The sequence below is a fragment of the Salvelinus fontinalis genome, chromosome 32 (assembly GCF_029448725.1).
Source record: "Salvelinus fontinalis isolate EN_2023a chromosome 32, ASM2944872v1, whole genome shotgun sequence".
Lineage (NCBI taxonomy): Eukaryota > Metazoa > Chordata > Actinopteri > Salmoniformes > Salmonidae > Salvelinus > Salvelinus fontinalis.
Window position 1 is genome coordinate 18,229,591 of NC_074696.1, and position 24,435 is coordinate 18,254,025.

At 48.1% G+C, this 24,435-nt stretch overlaps 1 protein-coding gene across 1 annotated transcript in view; it reads right to left on the reverse strand.

The window, feature by feature from the left end:
• The window catches only part of LOC129830828 (cyclin-dependent kinase 6-like), a 74,545-nt gene that overhangs the window by 26,963 nt on the left and 23,147 nt on the right, over positions 1–24,435 (reverse strand). The gene's annotated exons all lie outside the window — the stretch shown is intronic.

Consider the following 24,435-nt stretch of genomic DNA (forward strand, 5'->3'; position numbering starts at 1 on the left):
AGTTGAGGAGTAAAGGAGGAGAGACAAAGAGGAGGAGAGGAGTAAAGAAAGAGAGGAGTTGAGGATTAAAGGAGGAGAGAAAGAGAGGAGTTGAGGAGGAGAGGAGTAAAGGAGGAGAGAAAGAAAGGAGTAAAAGAGGAGAGAAAGAAAGGAGTTGAGGAGTAAAGGAGGAGAGACAAAGAGGAGGAGAGGAGTAAAGAAGGAGAGAAAGAGAGGAAGAGAGGAGTAAAGGAGGAGAGAAAGAGGAGGAGAGGAATAAAGGAGGAGAGAAATAGAGGAGGAGAGGAGTAAAGAAGGAGAGAAAAAGAGGAGGAGAGGAGTAAAGAAGGAGAGAAAGAGAGGAGGAGAGGAGTAAAGAAGAAGAGAAAAAGAGGAGGAGAGGAGTAAAGGAGGAGAGGAGTAAAGGAGGAGAGAAAGAGAGGAAGAGAGGAGTAAAGGAGGAGAGAAAGAGAGGAGTTGAGGATTAAAGGAGGAGAAAGAAAGGAGTTGAGGAGTAAAGGAGGAGAGAAAGAGAGGAGTTGAGGAGTAAAGGAGGAGAGAAAGAGAGGAGGAGAGGAGTAAAGGAGGAGAGAAAGAGAGAAGGAGAGGAGTAAAGGAGGAGAGAGAAAGAGGAGTAAAGGAGGAGAGAAAAAGAGGAGGAGAGGAGTAAAGGAGGAGAGAAAGAGAGGAGGAGAGGAGTAAAGGAGGAGAGAAAAAGAGGAGGAGAGGAGTAAAGGAGGAGAGAAAGAGAGGAGGAGAGGAGTAAAGGAGGGGAGAAAAAGAGGAGGAGAGGAGTAAAGGAGGAGAGAAAAAGAGGAGGAGAGGAGTAAAGAAAGGAGGAGAGGAGTAAAGGAGGAGAGAAAAAGAGGATGAGAGGAGTAAAGGAGGAGAGAAAGAGAGGAAGAGAGGAGTAAAGAAAGGAGGAGAGGAGTAAAGGAGGAGAGAAAAAGAGGATGAGAGGAGTAAAGGAGGAGAGAAAGAGAGGAAGAGAGGAGTTGAGGAGTAAAGGAGGAGAGAAAGAGAGGAAGAGAGGAGTAAAGGAGGAGAGAAAGAGAGGCTGAGACTAGAGCACTCCTAATACCTGAGACACATTCCTCCTTTCACCCTCACAGTCCTCTCTCTCTAAGTGTTTTACCTGAGAACGCCACAGACACGTACACGCACACACTGTTAGTAGGCTGGCTCTCTCTCTCTCTCACACGCACGCACACACACACACAGTTACACGCACACACTGTTAGTAGGCTCTCTCTCTCTCTCACACGCACGCACGCACACACACAGTTACACGCACACACCGTTTGTAAGCTGGCTCTCTCTCTCTCTCTCACACACACACGCACGCACGCACGCACGCACGCACGCACGCACACACACACACACACACACACACACACACACACACACACACACACACACACAGAAGGGCTAACGTTTCTGTGTCCCTGTCTCGGGGTTACATAAGGTATGAAATCATATCTGGCAGGACAGGTCTCTGGGAGCGCTCCTGTTTTGGTATGCCCAGATCACACAGTGTTTCCATAGTGAGCCATCAGGAAACTCAGTACTGGTCCCTCTGTGTGTGTGTGTGTGTGTGTGTGTGTGTGTGTGTGTGTGTGTGTGTGTGTGTGTGTGTGTGTGTGTGTGTGTGTGTGTGTGTGTGTCTAGATCATCTGCTTTCACAGGATTAACACAACTTTACCAGGCAGCTGTCATACTCAAACAAACCCCAGTACAACTCTTGGCTCTTAGAATAATGTTACTAAACTGTATTTATATTGCGTTCCCCCCCACAGACATCAGGTTTGAAAGTGCTTTTCAGTGCTTTGGGAGGAAGTGTGGAATACCTCTTGCACTACTTGCTCTACTATGTAGTAGCAACCAACTAGGAAATAAGCAGGCAGGCAGCCATTTTGTGCCAGAGCTGCTCCCCACACGTCTCCCAATTACTAACCCTGTGCTTGTACTCTGCTGGGAGCTGTGTCGACTGACTGTTAGCCCACAGGAAAAGCAGCATTGTTAACAGCTACAGTAGGGAAAGCCTCCAGACAAAACTCAGTGACCCCTCACCAGAACGTGGACTGCTTCCAGGTGCTTTCCCTTCTCCAGTTTTTCCTACGGCGGTCATTTGGCCCGAGGCCCCGGCAGCCGCTGCTCTCTCTCTCTGATTATCGAAGTGTCAGCAAAGACCAATGTTTGTAAGCAAAGGCAGAAATGGGGTCCTTGGGATTAGTACCCAAATGACTTGAATGTTTGTCCAACACAATGAGAATGATGAACTCTGAACAATGCTGAACAGCTGAGCTTGCCCCGCGGTTTGGTACACCAGTTACTACGAGGTTGTATGTTCAACTTTGGCCTTGCTAATGTGGACTGTACCTCTGGGACGATGAACGTCACTTCAGATAATTGGGTCAAATAATATGGTCACTCAGGTTTGGTAGATTATTTCTGGTTTATAGACTTATCTGGCTCCTAGTCTGAGTGAAAATCCTACATAGCTCTTAGTTATTCGGTTATCTACCAGACTAGCATTAGGTATTTGGAAGACAGAGTTCATTGGTGTTGGTGTGTGAAGAGAGACAGAGTTCACTGGTGTTGGTGTGTGAAGAGAGACAGAGTTCACTGGTATTGGTGTGTGAAGAGAGACAGAGTTCACTGGTGTTGGTGTGTGAAGAGAGACAGAGTTCACTGGTGTTGGTGTGTGAAGAGAGACAGAGTTCACTGGTATTGGTGTGTGAAGAGACAGAGTTCACTGGTGTTGGTCTGTGAAGAGAGAGAGTTCACTGGTGTTGGTGTGTGAAGAGAGACAGAGTTCACTGGTGTTGGTGTTTGAAGAGAGACATAGTTCACTGGTATTGGTGTGTGAAGAGAGAGAGTTCACTGTTGTTGGTGTTTGAAGAGAGACAGAGTTCACTGGTGTTGGTGTGTGAAGAGAGACAGGGTTCACTGGTGTTGGTGTGTGATGAGACAGAGGTCACTGGTGTTGGTGTGTGATGAGACAGAGGTCACTGGTGTTGGTCTGTGAAGAGAGACGGAGTTCACTGGTGTTGGTGTGTGAAGAGACAGAGTTCACTGGTATTGGTGTGTGAAGAGACAGAGTTCACTGGTATTGGTGTGTGAAGAGAGATCGTTCACTGGTGTTGGTGAGTGAAGACTGAAAGAGTTCACTGGTGTTGGTCTGTGAAGAGAGACAGAGTTCACTGGTGTTGGTGTGTGAAGAGAGAGAGTTCACTGTTGTTGGTGTTTGAAGAGAGAGAGTTCACTGTTGTTTGTGTTTGAAGAGAGACAGAGTTCACTGGTGTTGGTGTGTGAAGAGAGAGAGAGTTCACTGGTGTTGATGTGTGAAGAGAGAGAGAGTTCACTGGTGTTGATGTGTGAAGAGAGAGAGAGTTCACTGGTGTTGGTGTTTGCAGAGAGACAGAGTTCACTGGTGTTGATGTGTGAAGAGAGAGAGAGTTCACTGGTGGTGGTGTTTGAAGAGAGAGAGAGTTCACTGGTGTTGATGTGTGAAGAGAGAGAGAGTTCACTGTTGTTGGTGTTTGAAGAGAGAGAGTTCACTGTTGTTGGTGTTTGAAGAGAGACAGAGTTCACTGGTGTTGGTGTGTGAATAGAGGAGACAGAGTTCACTGGTGTTGGTGTGTGAAGAGAGACAGGGTTCACTGGTGTTGGTGTGTGAAGAGAGAGAGTTCACTGTTGTTGGTGTTTGAAAAGAGAGACAGAGTTCACTGGTGTTGGTGTGTGAAGAGAGAGAGTTCACTGGTGTTGGTCTGTGAAGAGAGACAGTTCATTTGTGTTGGTGTGTGATGAGAAGGAGGTCACTGGTGTTGGTGTGTGAAGAGAGACAGAGTTCACTGGTGTTGGTGTGTGAAGAGAGACATAGTTCACTGGTGTTGATGTGTGAAGAGACAGAGTTCACTGGTGTTGGTGTGTGAAGAGAGACAGAGTTCACTGGTGTTGGTGTGTAAAGAGACAGAGTTCACTGTTGTTGGTGTTTGAAGAGAGACAGAGTTCACTGGTGTTGGTGTGTGAAGAGAGACAGAGTTCACTGGTGTTGGTGTGTGAAGAGAGACAGAGTTCACTGGTGTTGGTGTGTGAAGAGAGACAGAGTTCACTGGTGTTGGTGTTTGAAGAGAGACATAGTTCACTGGTATTGGTGTGTGAAGAGAGAGAGTTCACTGTTGTTGGTGTTTGAAGAGAGACAGAGTTCACTGGTGTTGGTGTGTGAAGAGAGAGAGTTCACTGTTGTTGGTGTTTGAAGAGAGACAGAGTTCACTGGTGTTGGTGTGTGAAGAGAGAGAGTTCACTGTTGTTGGTGTTTGAAGAGAGACAGAGTTCACTGGTGTTGGTGTGTGAAGAGAGACAGAGTTCACTGGTGTTGGTGTGTGAAGAGAGAGAGTTCACTGTTGTTGGTGTTTGAAGAGAGACATAGTTCACTGGTGTTGGTGTGTGAAGAGAGACAGAGTTCACTGGTGTTGGTGTGTGAAGAGAGAGAGTTCACTGTTGTTGGTGTTTGAAGAGAGACAGAGTTCACTGGTGTTGGTGTGTGAAGAGAGACAGAGTTCACTGGTGTTGGTGTGTGAAGAGAGACAGAGTTCACTGGTGTTGGTGTGTGAAGAGAGACAGAGTTCACTGGTGTTGGTGTGTGAAGAGAGAGAGTTCACTGTTGTTGGTGTTTGAAGAGAGACAGAGTTCACTGGTGTTGGTGTGTGAAGAGAGAGAGTTCACTGTTGTTGGTGTTTGAAGAGAGACATAGTTCACTGGTGTTGGTGTGTGAAGAGAGACAGAGTTCACTGGTGTTGGTGTGTGAAGAGAGAGAGTTCACTGTTGTTGGTGTTTGAAGAGAGACATAGTTCACTGGTGTTGGTGTGTGAAGAGAGACAGGGTTCACTGGTGTTGGTGTGTGAAGAGAGAGAGAGTTCACTGGTGTTGGTGTTTGAAGAGAGACATAGTTCACTGGTGTTGGTGTGTGAAGAGAGACAGAGTTCACTGGTGTTGGTGTGTGAAGAGAGACAGAGTTCACTGGTGTTGGTGTGTGAAGAGAGACAGAGTTCACTGGTGTTGGTGTGTGAAGAGAGACAGAGTTCACTGGTGTTGGTGTTTGAAGAGAGACATAGTTCACTGGTATTGGTGTGTGAAGAGAGAGAGTTCACTGTTGTTGGTGTTTGAAGAGAGACAGAGTTCACTGGTGTTGGTGTGTGAAGAGAGAGAGTTCACTGTTGTTGGTGTTTGAAGAGAGACAGAGTTCACTGGTGTTGGTGTGTGAAGAGAGAGAGTTCACTGTTGTTGGTGTTTGAAGAGAGACAGAGTTCACTGGTGTTGGTGTGTGAAGAGAGACAGAGTTCACTGGTGTTGGTGTGTGAAGAGAGAGAGTTCACTGTTGTTGGTGTTTGAAGAGAGACATAGTTCACTGGTGTTGGTGTGTGAAGAGAGACAGAGTTCACTGGTGTTGGTGTGTGAAGAGAGAGAGTTCACTGTTGTTGGTGTTTGAAGAGAGACAGAGTTCACTGGTGTTGGTGTGTGAAGAGAGACAGAGTTCACTGGTGTTGGTGTGTGAAGAGAGACAGAGTTCACTGGTGTTGGTGTGTGAAGAGAGACAGAGTTCACTGGTGTTGGTGTGTGAAGAGAGAGAGTTCACTGTTGTTGGTGTTTGAAGAGAGACAGAGTTCACTGGTGTTGGTGTGTGAAGAGAGAGAGTTCACTGTTGTTGGTGTTTGAAGAGAGACATAGTTCACTGGTGTTGGTGTGTGAAGAGAGACAGAGTTCACTGGTGTTGGTGTGTGAAGAGAGAGAGTTCACTGTTGTTGGTGTTTGAAGAGAGACATAGTTCACTGGTGTTGGTGTGTGAAGAGAGACAGGGTTCACTGGTGTTGGTGTGTGAAGAGAGAGAGAGTTCACTGGTGTTGGTGTTTGAAGAGAGACATAGTTCACTGGTGTTGGTGTGTGAAGAGAGACAGAGTTCACTGGTGTTGGTGTGTGAAGAGAGACAGAGTTCACTGGTGTTGGTGTGTGAATAGAGACAGAGTTCACTGGTGTTGGTGTGTGAAGAGAGACAGGGTTCACTGGTGTTGGTGTGTGAAGAGAGACAGAGTTCACTGGTGTTGGTGTGTGAATAGAGACAGAGTTCACTGGTGTTGGTCTGTGAAGAGACAGAGTTCACTGGTGTTGGTGTGTGAAGAGAGACAGGGTTCACTGGTGTTGGTGTGTGAATAGAGACAGAGTTCACTGGTGTTGGTGTGTGAAGAGGTTGATTATGTGCATTAAAAAAAGTCATCATGTTCTTCATGTGAACTGATAGAATGGTCAGATGCTATTTCTGGGGGCACTATTTCAGATCATTCTCCCCGGTTTAGTGGAAATGGAGAGGAAGTCGAAGCAGAGAACAGTGTTGGTTAGCTCTTGTCACGTGACCTGAGATGAAATGCACATAACTCAGGCAGGCCAGTGAAGATTTTTGAGTAGTGAGGGGGAGTTGAGAAAAACCATGAATGAAATGGTGGTTGCACTGCCCAATTGGCAGGATCATCTTCTGCATGACAATGAATGTGATTTCATTTCATGTTTTTTTTCTTATCACATATATCAATCTCTCTCTTGCCACAGCTCTACGTCATAACCACATTGTATACAACTGAATTGAGTGTTGATGCGAGCTTTCATATTTCAGACCAAAAAAGGTCTCAAAATGAAATGACAGAACATACCACCACAATTAGAGACATAGATCACTCTGATAAAACATGGATAAAGGCATGTGTACGATATCAAACCCAATGAGGCTCTTTCCTGGGGTTATGTTTCTCAAAGGGAAAGACAGATGCCTGCTGTTTCTGCAGGTGACATCTATTTCAAACACCACAAAGCAGCTAGCAGCAGACTTCTAGGAAGAACCACATAGTCAATGCTAACTGATGTGAGTGTTTAAGTACGTATATCCGCTGTTATTCGAAGGCTAGGCCACAGACAGACACAGCAGGAAGTGCATTGCAGTAAGTGTTGTTACCATGTAGAACTGGCCCGGAGAAGACTTGCTGCAACACACAGTAATGATTTGTGCCTTTAGAGAGCCATTTCCTGGTCCCAGATCATCATGTGTTTGGTGTGGCATACATACACCAGGTACAGCAATGATCGTCAAAGGAGTGTGACTGGCTGGGCTTGAACCCTGACCCCTGAGCACCACAAGACTGCATTGGCCTGCGGAGCGAACGCCTAGGGCCTAGGTACTAGCCCAGGGAGCAAACTCAAGTCTTCAGGTCTCAGCTAAGGTTATTCATCACGCAAGTCAAGTGTTTGTGTCCCCTATGGGCCCTGGTCAAAAGTAGTGCACTACATAAGGAATAGGGTGCCATTCAGGATACAGCAGAGTATTCCTTTCGTTCTATTTGACAACTATGCATACTTTATAATGGTTAAAGGGCAATCATTTGGCATTCCTGCAGAAATAATATGCTGCATGTACCAAGTGGAAGTGATTCATAAACACTTTCCCTTTCCAAGCCTCATGGCCTTTATGCAGACCCAGAAAACGTCAGGCGTCACTACTGCTAAAGATGACCCGTTGAAGTGCACGCGTCCTTTGTTTCTCCTCTCTCTATAAAATATCTACACATCTCTTTATATAATCCTTATGTGACTGTAAAACACATACAGTACGTCTCTCTGTATTCCAAGGAAGCATATACACCTCTGTCCTATGTCTCTGTCTGCACACAGACAATTCACTCTCTCTCTCCATAAAACACATCGATCGGCATCTCTCTATAAATCAGGATATACTCTGTGAAATAACAGAGCAGTTAAACAGTAACTCAATCAAGACATGAAGACTTCTGATTGTGGAAAAAGGAATGTCCAATTCAACATGTACAACTTAAAGGGGCAATTTGGGATTGATACATCACTTTTTGGACTTTTAAATGAATGGTATATATATCCCCAAAAAGAGGCAGGGTGAAAGCTTGGTTGTCCCCCGAACCCCCCTGTTTCAGTCTCCCGTATCTCTGCTGCAATATCGTATGTGCCGGGGGGGTTATGGTCAGTCTATCATATCTTGTTACTGTGTGATCTTAAATTCTCCTGTCCTATCTGGTTACTGTGTGATCTTAAATTCTCCTGTCCTATCTGGTTACTGTGTGATCTTAGTCATGTTCCCTCTAATTCTCCTCAGTCTCTCTCTCTAGGAGCCCCAGAACCATGCCTCAGGATCCAGTTCTGCCGTTGTGTCTGCGGTTATGGAACCCTGACTTGTTTCACCGGATGTGCTACTTTGTCTCGGACCTACTCTTTCTCTCCCTCTCTCCCGGACTTGCCGTCTCGACCTCTGAATGCTTGGCTATGAAAAGCCAACTGACATTTATTCCTGAGGTATTGAATTGTTGCACCCTCTATAACCAGTGATTATTATTTGACCCTGCTGGTCATCTATGAACGTTTGAACATCTTCAAGAACGATCTGGCCTTAATGGCCATGTACTCTTATAACCTGCACCCGGCACAGCCAGAAGAGGACTGGCCACCCCTCAGAGCCTGGTTCCTCTCTAGGTTTCTTCCTAGGTTTCTGGCTTTCTGTAAAGGTAGTCATTGTTGTTCTCCCCCTTAGACGAGGAGGAGCATGGATAGGACCAAGATGCGGATTGAGGGAAATAAGCCATCTTTTAATGAAAACAGCAAACAAGACACTACAAAACTACAAAACAACAAACGTGACTAACCTTCAACCGTCCATGTGTGGACACAGGAACAAACACCCACAAAACCCCAGTGAAACCCTGGCTGCCTTAGTATGACTCTCAATTAGAGACAAACGATACACACCTGTCTCTAATTGAGAATCATACCAGGCCGAACACAAAAACCAACCTAGAAATACAAAACATAGACTGCCCACCCAAAACACACGCCCTGACCATAAACACATACCAAAACAACATAAAACAGGTCAGGACCGTTACAGAACCCCCCCCTCAAGGTGCGAACGCCGGGCGCACCAGCACAAAGTCCAGGGGAGGGTCTGGGTGGGCAGTTGACCACGGTGGTGGCTCCGGCTCTGGACGCTGTCCCCACACCACCATAGTCACTCCCCGCTTCTGTCTTCCCCTCCCAATGACCACCCTAAAACTAACGTCCCCTAAATGAGCGGCCAGCACCGGGACAAGGGGCAGCACCGGGACAAGGGGCAGCACCGGGACAAGGGGCAGCACCGGGACAAGGGGCAGCACCGGGACAAGGGGCGGCACCGGGACAAGGGGCGGCACCGGGACAAGGGGCAGCACCGGGACAAGGGGCAGCACCGGGACAAGGGGCAGCACCGGGACAAGGGGCGGCACCGGGACAAGGACCAGCACCGGGACAAGGGGCGGCACCGGGACAAGGGGCGGCAGGTCCTGGCTGAGGGACTCCGGCAGGTCCTGGCTGAGGGACTCCGGCAGGTCCTGGCTGAGGGACTCCGGCAGGTCCTGGCTGAGGGACTCCGGCAGGTCCTGGCTGAGGGACTCCGGCAGGTCCTGGCTGAGGGACTCCGGCAGGTCCTGGCTGAGGGACTCCGGCAGGTCCTGGCTGAGGGACTCCGGCAGGTCCTGGCTGAGGGACTCCGGCAGGTCCTGGCTGGACGGCTCTGGCAGGTCCTGGCTGGACGGCTCTGGCAGGTCCTGGCAGGACGGCTCTGGCAGGTCATGGCAGGACGGCTCTGGCAGGTCATGGCAGGACGGCTCTGGCAGGTCATGGCAGGACGGCTCTGGCAGGTCATGGCAGGACGGCTCTGGCAGGTCATGGCAGGACGGCTCTGGCAGGTCATGGCAGGACGGCTCTGGCAGGTCATGGCAGGACGGCTCTGGCAGGTCATGACAGGACGGCTCTGGCGCTTTGCAGACGGCAGACTCTGGCCGGCTGAGACGCACTATAGGCCTGGTGCGTGGTACCGGAACTGGAGGTACCGGGCTGAGGGCACGCACCTCAGGGCGAGTGCGGGGAACAGGAACTGGGCACACTGGACTCTCGTGGCGCACTCTAGGCCTGGTGCGTGGTACCGGAACTGGAGGTACCGGGCTGGAGATACGCACCATAGGGAGAGTGCGTGGAAGAGGAACAGGGCTCTGGAGATGCACTGGAAGCCTGGTGCGTGGTGTAGGCACTGGTGGTACTGAGCTGGGGTGGGAAGGTGGCGCCGGATATACCGGACCGTGAAGGAGGACACGTGCTCTTGAGCACCGAGCCTCCCCAACCCTACCAGGTTGAATGGTCCCCGTAGCCCTGCCAGTGCGGCGAGGTGGAATAGCCCGCACTGGCCTATGCAGGCGAACCGGGGACACCACCTGTAAGGCTGGTGCCATGTACGCCGGCCCGAGGAGACGTACTGGAGACCAGATACGTTGGGCCGGCTTCATGGCACTCGGCTCGATGCCCAACCTAGCCCTCCCAGTGCGGCAAGGTGGAATAGCCCGCACTGGGCTAAGCACGCGTACTGGGGACACCGTGCGCTTTACCGCATAACACGGTGTCTGACCAGTACGACGCCCTCTTACTCCACGGCAAGCCCGGGGAGTTGGCTCAGGTATCCAACCCGGCTTCGCCACACTCCCCTTTAGCCCCCCCCCCCCCCCCCAAGAAATTTTTGGGTGAGCCTCTCGGGCTTCCAGCCTCTCATACGTGCTGCCTCCTCATACCAGCACTCCTGGGCTGTGGCTGCCTTCCTCTCCTCCCGAGAGCGGCGATTCTCTCCAACCCTTCCCCAGGGTCCCTTTCCGTCCATGATCTCCCAAGACCATTCCTCCTGTGTCCAGTGCCTTAGTTCCTTTTCTCTCTCCTCAATCCGCTTGGTCCTGTTATGGTGGGTGTTTCTGTAAAGGTAGTCATTGTTGTTCTCCCCCTTAGACGAGGAGGAGCATGGATAGGACCAAGATGCGGATTGAGGGAAATAAGCCATCTTTTAATGAAAACAGCAAACAAGACACTACAAAACTACAAAACAACAAACGTGACTAACCTTCAACCGTCCATGTGTGGACACAGGAACAAACACCCACAAAACCCCAGTGAAACCCTGGCTGCCTTAGTATGACTCTCAATTAGAGACAAACGATACACACCTGTCTCTAATTGAGAATCATACCAGGCCGAACACAAAAACCAACCTAGAAATACAAAACATAGACTGCCCACCCAAAACACACGCCCTGACCATAAACACATACCAAAACAACATAAAACAGGTCAGGTGTCACGCCCTGGCTGTAATAGCTGTCGCTCTCCTCATCCTCAGATGAGGTGAGGAGAGAAGGATCTTCGGACCAAAATGCGGAGTCAGGGAAATAAGCCATTTTTATTACAAATACGACGTAGACTAAACAAAACAAAACACTTTCAAAACTTACAAAATAACAAAACGATGTTGACGCAACCTGAACATAAACTTACATAGACAAACGTAAACTCACGAACAGGAACGGACATCGAAACATAACGAACAGCCAAACAGCTCCGAAAGTGAATAACATCGATAACGACACGAAGACATCACAGGAGACAATCACCCACAAACACACAGTGATAATGCCCTACCTAAATATGACTCTTGATTAGAGGAAAATGCAAACCACCTGCCTCTAATCAAGAGCCATACCAGGCAAACCGAAACCAACATAGAAACAGGTAACATAGACTGCCCACCCAAAACACATGCCCTGACCATAAACACATAAAAACTAACATAAATAGGTCAGGACTGTTACAGTACCCCCCCCCCCAAGGTGCGAACGCCGGGCGCACCAGCACAAAGTCCAGGGGGGGGTCCGGGTGGGCAGTTGACCACGGTGGTGGTTCCGGTTCAGGACGCTGTCCCCGTACCACCATAGTCACTCCCCTCTTCTTTCTACCCCTTCCACTGACCACCCAAACATTACCTTCCCCTAAATAAACAGCTAGCACCGGAACAAGGGGCAGCACCGGGACAAGGGGTAGCACCGGGACAAGGGGCAGCACAACAACAAGGGGCAGCACCAGGATAAGGACCATCACCGGGATAAGGGGCAGCACCGGGACAAGGGGCAGCACCGGGACAAGAGGCAGCACCGGGACAAGGGGCAGCACCGGGACAAGGGGCAGCACCGGGACAAGGGGCAGCACCGGGACAAGGGGCAGCACCGGGACAAGGGGCAGATCCCGGCTGAAGGACTCTGGCAGGTCCTGTTTGGACGGCTCTGGCAGGTCCATGCAGGCTGACGGCTCTCGACGCTCATGGCAGACTGACGGCTCTCTACGCTCATGGCAGGCTGACGGCTCTCGACGCTCATGGCAGGCTGACGGCTCTCGACGCTCATGGCTCTCTGACGGCTCTGGCTGCTCATGGCTCTCTGACGGCTCTGGCTGCTCATGGCTCTCTGACGGCTCTGGCTGCTCATGGCTCTCTGACGGCTCTGGCTGCTCATGGCTCTCTGGCGGCTCTGGCTGCTCATGGCTCTCTGGCGGCTCTGGCTGCTCATGGCTCACTGACGGCTCTGGCTGCTCATGGCTCACTGACGGCTCTGGCTGCTCATGGCTCGCTGGTGGCTCTGGCAGATCCTGTCTGATTGGCGGCTCTGGCAGATCCTGTCTGGTTGGCGGCTCTGGCAGATCCTGTCTGGTTAGCGGCTCTGGCAGATCCTGTCTGGTTGGCGGCTCTGGCAGATCCTGTCTGGTTGGCGGCTCTGGCAGATCCTGTCTGGCGGGCGGCTCTAGCGGCTCCTGTCTGGCTGACGGCTCTAGCGGCTCCTGTCTGGCGGATGGCTCTGTAGGCTCATGGCAGACGGGCGGCTTTGCAGGCTCATGGCAGACGGGCGGCTTTGCAGGCTCCTGGCAGACGGATGACTCAGATGGCGCTGGGGAGACGGATGGCTCAGATGGCGCTGGGGAGACGGATGGCTCAGATGGCGCTGGGGAGACGGATTGCTCAGATGGCGCTGGGGAGACGGATGGCTCAGATGGCGCTGGGGAGACGGATGGCTCAGATGGCGCTGGGGAGACGGATGGCTCAGATGGCGCTGGTGAGACGGATGGCTCTGGCCGGATATGGCGCACTGTAGACCTGGTGCGTGGTGCCGGAACTGGAGGCACCGTGCTAATGATAAGCACCTTCCTACTAGTGCGGGGAGCAGGGACAGGGCACACTGTATCCTCAAAGCCTACTCTACCCCTGATGCGTGGTACCGGCACTGGTGACGCCGGGCTGAGGACAAGCACATCAGGATTAGTAGGGGGAGAATATATAGTGTGTACAGGGCTCTGGAGACGCACTGGTAGTTTAGTGCGTGGGGCCGGAACTGGAGGCACCGGGCTAGATGCACGCACTACAGGGAGAGTGCGTGGAGGAGGAACAGGGCTCTGGAAATGCACTGGTAGCCTAGTGCGTAATGTAGGCACTGTAGGTACTAGGCTGGGGCGGGGAGGTGGCGCCGGAAATACCGGACCGTGCAGGCGTACTGGCTCTCTTGAGCATTGAGCCTGCCCAACCTTACCTGGTTGAATGCTCCCGGTCGCCCGCCCAGTACGGGGAGGTGGAATAACCCGCACCGGGCTGTGTAGGCGAACCGGGGAAACCCTGCGTAAGGCAGGTGCCATGTATGCCGGCCCGAGGAGACGCACTGGAGACCAGACGCGTTGAGCTGGCCTCATGACACCTGGCTCAATGCCCAATCTAGCCCTACCAGTGCGGGGAGGTGGAATAACCCGCACTGGGCTATGCACACGTACAGGAGACACCGTGCGCTCTACTGCGTAACACGGTGTCTGCCCGTACTCCCGCTCTCCACGGTTAGCCTGGGAAGTGGGCGCAGGTCTCCTACCTGCCCTAGGCCCACTACCCTTTAGCCCCCCCCCAAGAAATTTTTGGGAGTTACTCACGGGCTTTTCGGGCTTCCGTGCAAGACGTGTCCCCTCATAATTCCGGTTACGAGCTTGAATCTCCGGCTTCCATCCACGTCTCCTAGCTGCCTCCTCATACCAGCGCCGCTCCGCCTTCGCTGCTTCCAATTCCTCCTTTGGACGGCGATATTCCCCTGGTTGAGCCCAAGGTCCTCTACCGTCCAAAATCTCCTCCCAAGTCCAAAAGTCCTTATTGCTCCGTCGATTTTTCCCATACCGCTTGGTCACATTTTGTTGGTGGGTGATTCTGTAATAGCTGTCGCTCTCCTCATCCTCAGATGAGGTGAGGAGAGAAGGATCTTCGGACCAAAATGCGGAGTCAGGGAAATAAGCCATTTTTATTACAAATACGACGTAGACTAAACAAAACAAAACACTTTCAAAACTTACAAAATAACAAAACGATGTTGACGCAACCTGAACATAAACTTACATAGACAAACGTAAACTCACGAACAGGAACGGACATCGAAACATAACGAACAGCCAAACAGCTCCGAAAGTGAATAACATCGATAACGACACGAAGACATCACAGGAGACAATCACCCACAAACACACAGTGATAATGCCCTACCTAAATATGACTCTTGATTAGAGGAAAATGCAAACCACCTGCCTCTAATCAAGAGCCATACCAGGCAAACCGAAACCAACATAGAAACAGGTAACATAGACTGCCCACCCAAAACACATGCCCTGACCATAAACACATAAAAACTAACATAAATAGGTCAGGACTGTTACACTGGCCTTAGTATTCTTTGTTTTCTTTATTATTTTAGTTAGGTCAGGGTGTGACATGGGGAATGTTTTTGTTTTGTTGGTTTTGGGTGTTTTTTATGGTATAGGGGTTGTTGTATAATATATGGGTTTGTGTGGAGTACAGGTGTCTAGTGTTGTCTATGTATGTTTAGTTGTCTAGGAGAGTCTATGGTTACCTGAATGAGTTCCCAATTAGAGACAGCTGATTTCGGTTGTCTCTGATTGGGAGCCTTATTTAGGGTAGCCATAGGCTCTCATTGGTTGTGGGTAATTGTCTATGTAAGAACGTTTGTAGCCTGTTATGTTTGTGCACAACGTTTGTAGCTTCACGGTCGTTTTGTTGTTTTGTTATTTTGTATAGAGTTTTTGTGTCGTGTTCATCTTCGTGTTGTGTTTAATAAAGAAGATGGCTTATTTTCCAAAAGCTGCATTTTGGTCCGTCAATCCGCCACACGATCGTGACAGAAGGACCGTTACACTTTCTAGGGAGTTTCTTCTAGCCACAGTGCTTCTGCATCTGCATTGCTTGGTCTTTTAGGCTGGGTTTCTGTATAGTACTTTGAAACAACTGCTGATGTAAAAAGGGCTTTATAAAATATATTTGATTGATTGATTTGATTGTTTGAATCCCAGATTACGCTTTTAAGAAAAATTATTAATCAAGGCTGTTATCATACTGATCTAATTTGTAAAAAAAAATCTAACTTTCTTTCTACAGTCGTGGCCAAAAGTTTTGAATGACACAAATATTACTTTTCACAACGTCTGCTGCCTCACTTTGTATGATGGCAATTTGCATATACTCCAGAATGTTATGAAGAGTGATCAGATGAATTGCAATTCATTGCAAAGTCCCTCTTTGCCATGCAAATGAACTTAATCTAAAAAAAAACATTTCCACTGCATTTCAGCCCTTCCACAAAAGGACCAGCTGACATCAGGTCAGTGATTCTCTCATTAACACAGGTGTGAGTGTTGACGAGGACAAGGCTGGAGATAACTCTGTCATGCTGATTGAATTCGAATAACAGACTGGAAGTTTCAAAAAGAGGGTGGTGCTTGGAATCATTGTTCTTCCTCTGTCAATCATAGTTACCTGGAAGGAAACGCATGCCGTCATCATTGCTTTGCACAAAAAGGGCTTCACAGGCAAGGATATTGCTGCCAGTAAGATTGTTCCTAAATCAACCATTTATCGGATCATCAAGAACTTCAATGAGAGCGGTTCAATTGGTGTGAAAAAGTCTTCAGGGCGCCCAAGAATGTCCAGCAAGCGCCAGAACCATCTCCTAAAGTTGATTCAGCTGCGGGATCGGGGTACCACCAGTACAGAGCTTGCTCAGGAATGGCAGCAGGCAGGTGTGAGTGCATCCGCACGCACAGTGAGGCAAAGACTTTTTGAGGATGGCCTGGTGTCCTGAAGGGCAGCAAAGAAGCCACTTCTCTACAGGAAAAACATCAGGGACAGACTGATATTCTGCAAAAGGTACAGGGATTGGACTGCTGAGGACTGGGGTAAAGTCATTTTCTCTGATGAATCCCCTTTCCGATTGTTTGGGGCATCCGGAAAAAAGCTTGTCCGGAGAAGACAAGGTGAGCGCTACCATCAGTCCTGTGTCAGGCCAACAGTAAAGCATCCTGAGACCATTCATGTGTGGGGTTGCTTCTCAGCCAAGAGAGTGGGCTCACTCACAATTTTGTCTAAGAAAACAGCCACGAATAAAGAATGGTACCAACACATCCTCCGAGAGCAACTTCTCCCAACCATCCAGGAACAGTTTGGTGACGAACAATGCCTTTTCCAGCATGATGGAGCACCTTGCCATAAGGCAAAAGTGATGACTAAGTGGCTCGAGGAACAAAACATCGATATTTTGGGTCCATGGCCAGTAAACTCCCCAGACCTTAATCCCATTGAGAACTTGTGGTCAACCCTCAAGAGGTGGGTGGACAAACAAAAACCCATAAATTCTAACAAACTCTAAGCATTGATTATGCAAGAATGGGCTGCCATCAGTCAGGATGTGGCCCAGAAGTTAATTGACAGCATGCCAGGGCGGATTGCAGAGGTCTTGAAAAAGAAGGGTCAACACTGCAAATATTGACTCTTTGCATCAACTTCATGTAATTGTCAATAAAAGCCTTTAACACTTATGAAAAGCTTGTAAATATACTTCAGAATTCCATAGTAACATCTGACAAAAATATCTAAAGACACTGAAGCAGCAAACTTTGTGATAATTAATATTTGTGTCATTCTCAAAACTTTTGGCCAGGACTGTATATCCCCACCCGTCTCACTGTCTCCCCTCCCGCCCCATTCTCTCTCTCTATTATTTTTCTCCCCCCTGTGCCTCCTTCCCACCCACCCTCCATCTCCTCTTCTTCTCCCATGTCTGTGCAGGCCAGGGCCAGGGGGCTGGGACTGTAGCCTGACTGACAGGTATGCAGGCCTCTCCTTTAGCTCTGCTTGTGTGGAGCTGCTGCTTGTCTGCTAACAGAACAGAGGCGGTCAGATAAAGCAGCCGTGGCCTGACTGGCTGACTCCAGATTAAAGGACAACATTCTGGGCATTCCTTTCTGCTGAGAGCATCCATCCCGTCTGGCCCAACTCGCTCTCTGCTACACACTGGAGAGGAAATGGCAAACAGGCAGCACAGGCAGACAGGCAGGCAGAACAGGCAGCACAGGCAGGCAGACAAGCAGCACAGGCAGGCATACAAGCAGCACAGGCAGGCAGACAAGCAGCACAGGCAGGCAGAACAGGCAGCACAGAAAGCAGCCATGCAGCAGATCCTCCAAGGCAAGCTCCACTGGCCGAGCACATCCGCCTTCCTCCCTCTCGTGTTGCCCCTCTCGCTCTCTCTTTTGTTGCCTTTCTCTCTCTCACTCTCCGTTTCCCTCTGCCTCTCCCTCTCCCTCTGCCTCTCTTTCCCTCTGCCCGTCTCATTCTCTCTCTCTTTCCCTCTGCCTCTCTCTTTCCCTCTGTCTTTATCTCTCTTTCCCTGTCTCTCACTCACTCTGCCTCTCTATTGTTCTTTCCCTCGGCCTCTTTCTTTATCTCTTTCCCTGTGCCTCCCTCTCTCTCCCTCTGCCTCTCTCTCTATTTCCCTCTGCCTCTCTCTTTCCCTCTGCCTCACTTTCCCTCTCTCTTTCTCTCTCCGTCGCAGTGCTGTGTCCAGTACAACTGTACTGTTAAAGACTGGACCAGTGTGGAGAGCTATAGAGATCATTGGGCAGGCATTGTGCCCTGTTAATAGAGCCTTAAACTACCTCCATCCCCCCTTCTCCCCCCTCAGCCAGTACTATCCACCCACCCCAACCCAGCACTATTCCACTATTGCCCCAGCCAGCGTCTCTCTTTGATATCCCCTGTGGAATTAAAACAATCGAGACACAATGTGATTAGTCGTAAGCCTGGCTGATGGGCTTGGCCGGGGGCCCGTGTTTACATTCTCTCTCTCAAAGGAATCTCAGGATGAAAGGCCCCTGCCTTCAACACAGGCTGTGTCCCAAATGGCACCCTATTCCCTATGTAGTGCAATACTTTTGACCATGTGGCCCGCGGCCACATTCTTTTCTACCATGTAGGGCTCCCGCCCCGGATGGACTGACACCTTTAAAAGGACCAGATCCACCAAATGTTTTGCTAAGGACAAAATGGCGATAAAGAAAGTCGCACACTCCATATTTAAACTCCCAGAAATGTAATGGGTATTTACTAACGTCTCGGCATCCCTGCGTCTTCCTCAGGGCCAGCTAGAGTTCTTACAGTTCAAGTCGGAAGATTACATCCACCTTAGCCAAATACATTTAAACTCCGTTTTTGACAGTTCCTGACATTTAATCCTAGTAAAAAAATCCCTGTCTTAGGTCAGTTAGGATCACCACTTTATTTTAAGCATGTGAAATGTCAGAATAATAGAGAATGATTATTTCAGCTTTTTTTCCCATCACATTCCTAGTGGGTCAGAAATTTACATATACGAAATTAGAAATTTGATAGCATTACCTACAAAATTGTTTAACTTGGGTCAAACGTTTCAGGTAGCCTTCCACAAGCTTCCCACAATAAGTTGGGTGAATTTTGGCCCATTCAGCCCAGAGTCAGGTTTGTAGGCCTCCTTGCGCACACACGCTTTTTCAGTTCTGCCCACAAATTTTCTATAGAATTGTGGTCAGGGCTTTGTGATGGCCACTCCAATATCTTGACTTTGTTGTCCTTAAGCCATTGTGCCACAACTTTGGAAGTATGCTTGAGGTCATTGTCTATTTTGGAAGACCCATTTGTGACCAAGCTTTAACTTCCCGAACGTTGTCTTGAGATGTTGCTTCAATATATCCACATCATTTTCCTGCCTCATGATGCCATCTATTTTGTGAAGTGCAGCAGTCCCTCCTGCAGCAAAGCACCCCCACAACATGATGCTGCCACCCCCGTACTTCACGGTTGGGATGGTGTTCTTAGGCTTGCAACCCTCCCCCTTATTGCTCCAAACATAACGATGGTCATTATGGCCAAACAGTTCTATTTTTGTTTCATCAGACCAGAGGACATTTCTCCAAAAAGTACGATCTTTGCCCCCATGTGCAGTTGCAAACCATAGTCTGGCTTTTTTGTGGCGGTTTTGGAACAGTGGCTTCTTCCCTGCTGAGTGGCCTTTCAGGTTATGTCGATATAGGACTCGTTTTACTGTGGATATAGATACTTTTGTACCTGTTTCCTCCAGCATCTTCAAAAGGTCCTTTGCTGTTGTTCTGGGATTGATTTGCACTTTTCACACCAAAGTACGTTCATCTCTAGGAGACAGAACGCGTCTCCATCCTGAGAAAGTATGATGGCTGCATGGTCCCATGGTGTTTAGACTTGCATACTATTGTTTGTACAGATGAACGTGGTACCTTCAGGCTTTTGGAAAAATGCTCCCAAGGATGAACCAGACTTGTGGAGGTCCACAATTTTCTTTCTGAGGTCGGCTGATTTCTTTTGATTTTCCCATGATTTTCCCAAAGAGGCACCGAGTTTGAAGGTAGGCCTTGAAATACATCCACAGGTACACCTCCAATTGACTCAAAAGATGTCAATTAGCCTATCGGAAGCTTCTAAAGCCATGACATAATTTTCTGGACTTTTCCAAACTGTTTAAACTTCTGACCTACTGGAATTGTGATACAGTGAAATAATCTGACTGTAAATAATTGTTGGAAAAATGACTTGTGTCATGCACAAAGTAGATGTCCTAACTGACTTCCCAAAACTATAGTTTGTTAACAATAAATTTGTGGAGTGGTTGAAAAACGAGTTTTAATGACTCCAACCTAACTTCCGACTTCAACGGTATATGGAGTGTGTGACTTTCTTTCTTTTGATAGTTTATGGTTCATTCGACACCTCCACACAAACTACATTTTTCTGGGTGTGCGTCAGCTCATGTTTTTTAAGGACAAAATGGCGACAGAGAGAGAGACAGCAGGTTCCTTCCAGTGGTTTAGGGCCAAGAGTTTTACCTGCCTGGTCAGGTCGTGTGTTCAGGAAAATAATTAGGGCCCTGACCAGGAAAACCTCCTGACCCTAACTGTCATATGTAATAATGCATAATTTAGGGCCCTGACCAGGAATACCTCCTGACCCTAACTGTCATATGTAATAATGCATAATTTAGGGCCCTGACCAGGAATACCTCCTGACCCTAACTGTCATATGTAATAATGCATAATTTAGGGCCCTGACCAGGAATACCTCCTGACCCTAACTGTCATATGTAATAATGCATAATTTAGGGCCCTGACCAGGAATACCTCCTGACCCTAACTGTCATATGTAATAATGCATAATTTAGGGCCCTGACCAGGAATACCTCCTGAGTAGGTGGCTCGTTTCAGGTTGTTGTTTCTTGTTCTTAAAACCATGTCGTGTTTTAGGTGTTTTGACTGATATCATGTCTATGCTAATATGGCTCAAATTCACTAGCAAGCTAACGACGTACAATATTTGAGAGACAACAAGTGCTCATTGTGCAAATGTATTAATGTTCTCAATAAACATTCTAAACTAAATATAGTTGACATGTTGTCAACAGTCTAACCAACCCGTCTGTTTTGCCCCATAGTCAAGTCGGTTTTGTTGCTAAAAAAGCAAGCCGTCTAAGGTGAAGCATGGTAGAGACGGTACTTACTGTACTTTACTGTACTTACTGTACTTTACTGTTTTTACTGTACTTTACAGTACTTTACTGTTTTTACTGTACTTTACTGTACTTATTGTACTTTACTGTTTTACTGTACTTTACTGTTTTTACTGTACCCTACTGTACTTACTGTACTTTACTGTTTTTACTGTACTTACTGTACTTTACTGTACTTACTGTACTTTACTGTACTTACTGTACTTTACTGTACTTACTGTACTTTACTGTTTTTACTGTACTTTACTGTACCCTACTGTACTTACTGTACTTTACTGTTTTTACTGTACTTACTGTACTTTATTGTACTTTACTGTACTTACTGTACTTTACTGTTTTTACTGTACTTTACTGTTTTTACTGTACTTTACTGTTTTTACTGTACTTACTGTACTTTATTGTACTTTACTGTACTTACTGTACTTTACTGTTTTTACTGTACTTTACTGTTTTTACTGTACTTTACTGTTTTTACTGTACTTACTGTACTTTATTGTACTTTACTGTACTTACTGTACTTTACTGTTTTTACTGTACTTTACTGTTTTTACTGTACTTACTGTACTTTACTGTTTTTACTGAACACTTCACCATGATAAACATGTCCTGTTTAGAAAGACACTTCACCATGATAAACATGTCCTGTTTAGAAAGACACTTCACCATGATAAACATGTCCTGTTTAGAAAGTAAGCTCAGCAGTCAGATAGCCAATAGACACCACTATAGACACCACTAGAGTCACTTTTCTCTTTCAAAAGAAAATTGACACGAAAGACAACAACAATACCCTCACCGCAGGCCAAGAAGGACAACAATACCTCACAGCAGGCCAGAAAGACGACAACAATACCCTCACCGCAGGCCAAGAAGGACAACAATACCCTCACAGCAGGCCAGAAAGACGACAACAATACCCTCACCGCAGGCCAAGAAAGACGACAACAATACCCTCACAGCAGGCCAAGAAAGACAACAACAATACCCTCACAGCAGGCCAAGAAAGACAACAACAATACCCTCACCGCAGGCCAAGAAAGACGACAACAATACCCTCACAGCAGGCCAAGAAAGACAACAACAATACCCTCACCGCAGGCCAAGAAGGACAACAATACCTCACAGCAGGCCAAGAAAGACAACAACAATACCCTCACCGCAGGCCAAGAAGGACAACAATACCCCCACAGCAGGCCAAGAAAGACAACAACAATACCCTCACCGCAGGCCAAGAAGGACAACAATACCTCACAGCAGGCCAAGAAAGACAACAACAATACCCTCACCGCAGGCCAAGAAAGACAACAACAATACCCTCACCGCAGGCCAAGAAAGACGACAACAATACCCTCACAGCAGGCCAAGAAAGACAACAACAATACCCTCACAGTAGGCCAAGAAAGACAACAACAATACCCTCACAGCAGGCCAAGAAAGACAACAACAATACCCTCACAGCAGGCCAAGAAAGACAACAACAATACCCTCACAGCAGGCCAAGAAAGACAACAACAATACCCTCACAGCAGGCCAAGAAAGACAACAACAATACCCTCACAGCAGGCCAAGAAAGACAACAACAATACCCTCACAGCAGGCCAAGAAAGACAACAACAATACCCTCACAGTAGGCCAAGAAAGACAACAACAATACCCTCACAGCAGGCCAAGAAAGACAACAACAATACCCTCACAGCAGGCCAAGAAAGACAACAACAATACCCTCACAGCAGGCCAAGAAAGAAAACAACAATACCCTCACAGCAGGCCAAGAATGACAACAACAATACCCTCACAGCAGGCCAAGAAAGACAACAACAATACCCTCACAGCAGGCCAAGAAAGACAACAACAATACCCTCACAGCAGGCTAAGAAAGACAACAACAATACCCTCACAGCAGGCCAAGAAAGACAACAACAATACCCTCACAGCAGGCCAAGAAAGACAACAACAATACCCTCACAGCAGGCCAAGAAAGACAACAACAATACCCTCACAGCAGGCCAAGAAAGACAACAACAATACCCTCACAGCAGGCCAAGAAGGACAACAATACCTCACAGCAGGCCAAGAAAGGAAAGAAGACTCAGAGTTAGAGTCACAAGCTTACAGTAGAGAGCAGCCGCAGCATAAACTGTATAGAGTTATAAAATGGAGCGCAACAGTTGCCAAAGTATGCACAGTGTACAGGAATGCTGCATGGGGCCCTCTCCCAGCGAACAAAGACAGCACAGTCAGCCTCTTTCCCCTCAGTGCTATAGCTACCACATCCGCACATCATTAGTTGGAAAATTCCTCATATATGCTGTAATTTTATTTTCTTCATTGCTGTTACAGGCAGGGCTTTAATATCCAGATGCCCTTAACCTCCCCAATCCCCCATTCCCTCACCCCCCATTCATTCCCCCTTTTCTCGACCTGAACCGTGGCCAAGAGCCCGTCAACAATTAACACAGATGGGGCCTGAAGTGCAGGGGGTGCGCTGCCTGGCTGGCTGGCTGTAGAGGTTACACAGGAAATACCAAATAAGACGTTCACTGTGCATTGTGCTCTCCACCGCTGTGTGTGTGTGTGTGTGTGTGTGTGTGTGTGTGTGTGTGTGTGTGTGTGTGTGTGTGTGTGTGTGTGTGTGTGTGTGTGTGTGTGTGTGTGTGTGTGTGTGTGTGTGTGTGTGTGTGCGTGTGCATTCATATCCTCGTGCGTGTGTTTGGGGACAGCCCTCTTCTCCCGCTGCAGTTGGAGCATGGAGAGAGAGAGAGGAGAGAAAGAGGGAAGTTTTCCTTTTTCCGTTGAGGAGATATCTAAACATTCCCAGAGAGGGCTGCATGTGCTCTGCTGCATGATGTGTGGGGTTTTTCCCTCTCCAAACTAAGCTGAGTTGTTGCCTGAGTGTCTGTCCAGAGTGGAAGCACATTGTCTGGCAGTGAGAACATAAAGGACTGGAGTCAGACAAAACCTTCCAATGAGATTCATCCTTGGCTATGACTGAGAAATTCATATTAAAGTGTTTTATTTTTTCCTCCATTCTCACACAGTAGTGGACTAGAGCGACGTTAGCTGTTGAGGTACTGGGTCTCAAGAGACATGGAACGTACTGATAAATGTATTGATTACTTATCATTACTGGCACGGCCATGAAATTCAAGATAGGGTCATGGGGAATTCAAAAAAGTGAAAACAGAAAGCAATGAATCATTGAATAAGAGACATCTGACTGGCTTCTAATCAAAATCTGGATCCTAAAATGACTAAAAGTGGTGAGTAAACGGTAAGTGGTTTCCCCACCCACACTCATAGTTGAACTGAAATGCGTGCAATCATGCTTGTTTAAGTTTTTCAAACTCAAACTGACCTCATTAAATTCAACACTACTTGTTGTGGAGCCGCGCAGCGTACGGCGACAAGGTCAGACAGGAAAAGTGGAGCCTGGTCCCAGATCTGTTTGGTCATTGTCACAGAGCTGGCAAGAGGGCACAAACAGATCTGGGACCAGGCTCCACTTTCGCGCTGCGCGGCGACAACAAGTATGTTGTTGTCGTGGGAGTCATCTGGAGTCTGTCACTTCCTGCCCGGCCAACGGAATGAATTCCTCATGTTGGCAACACCT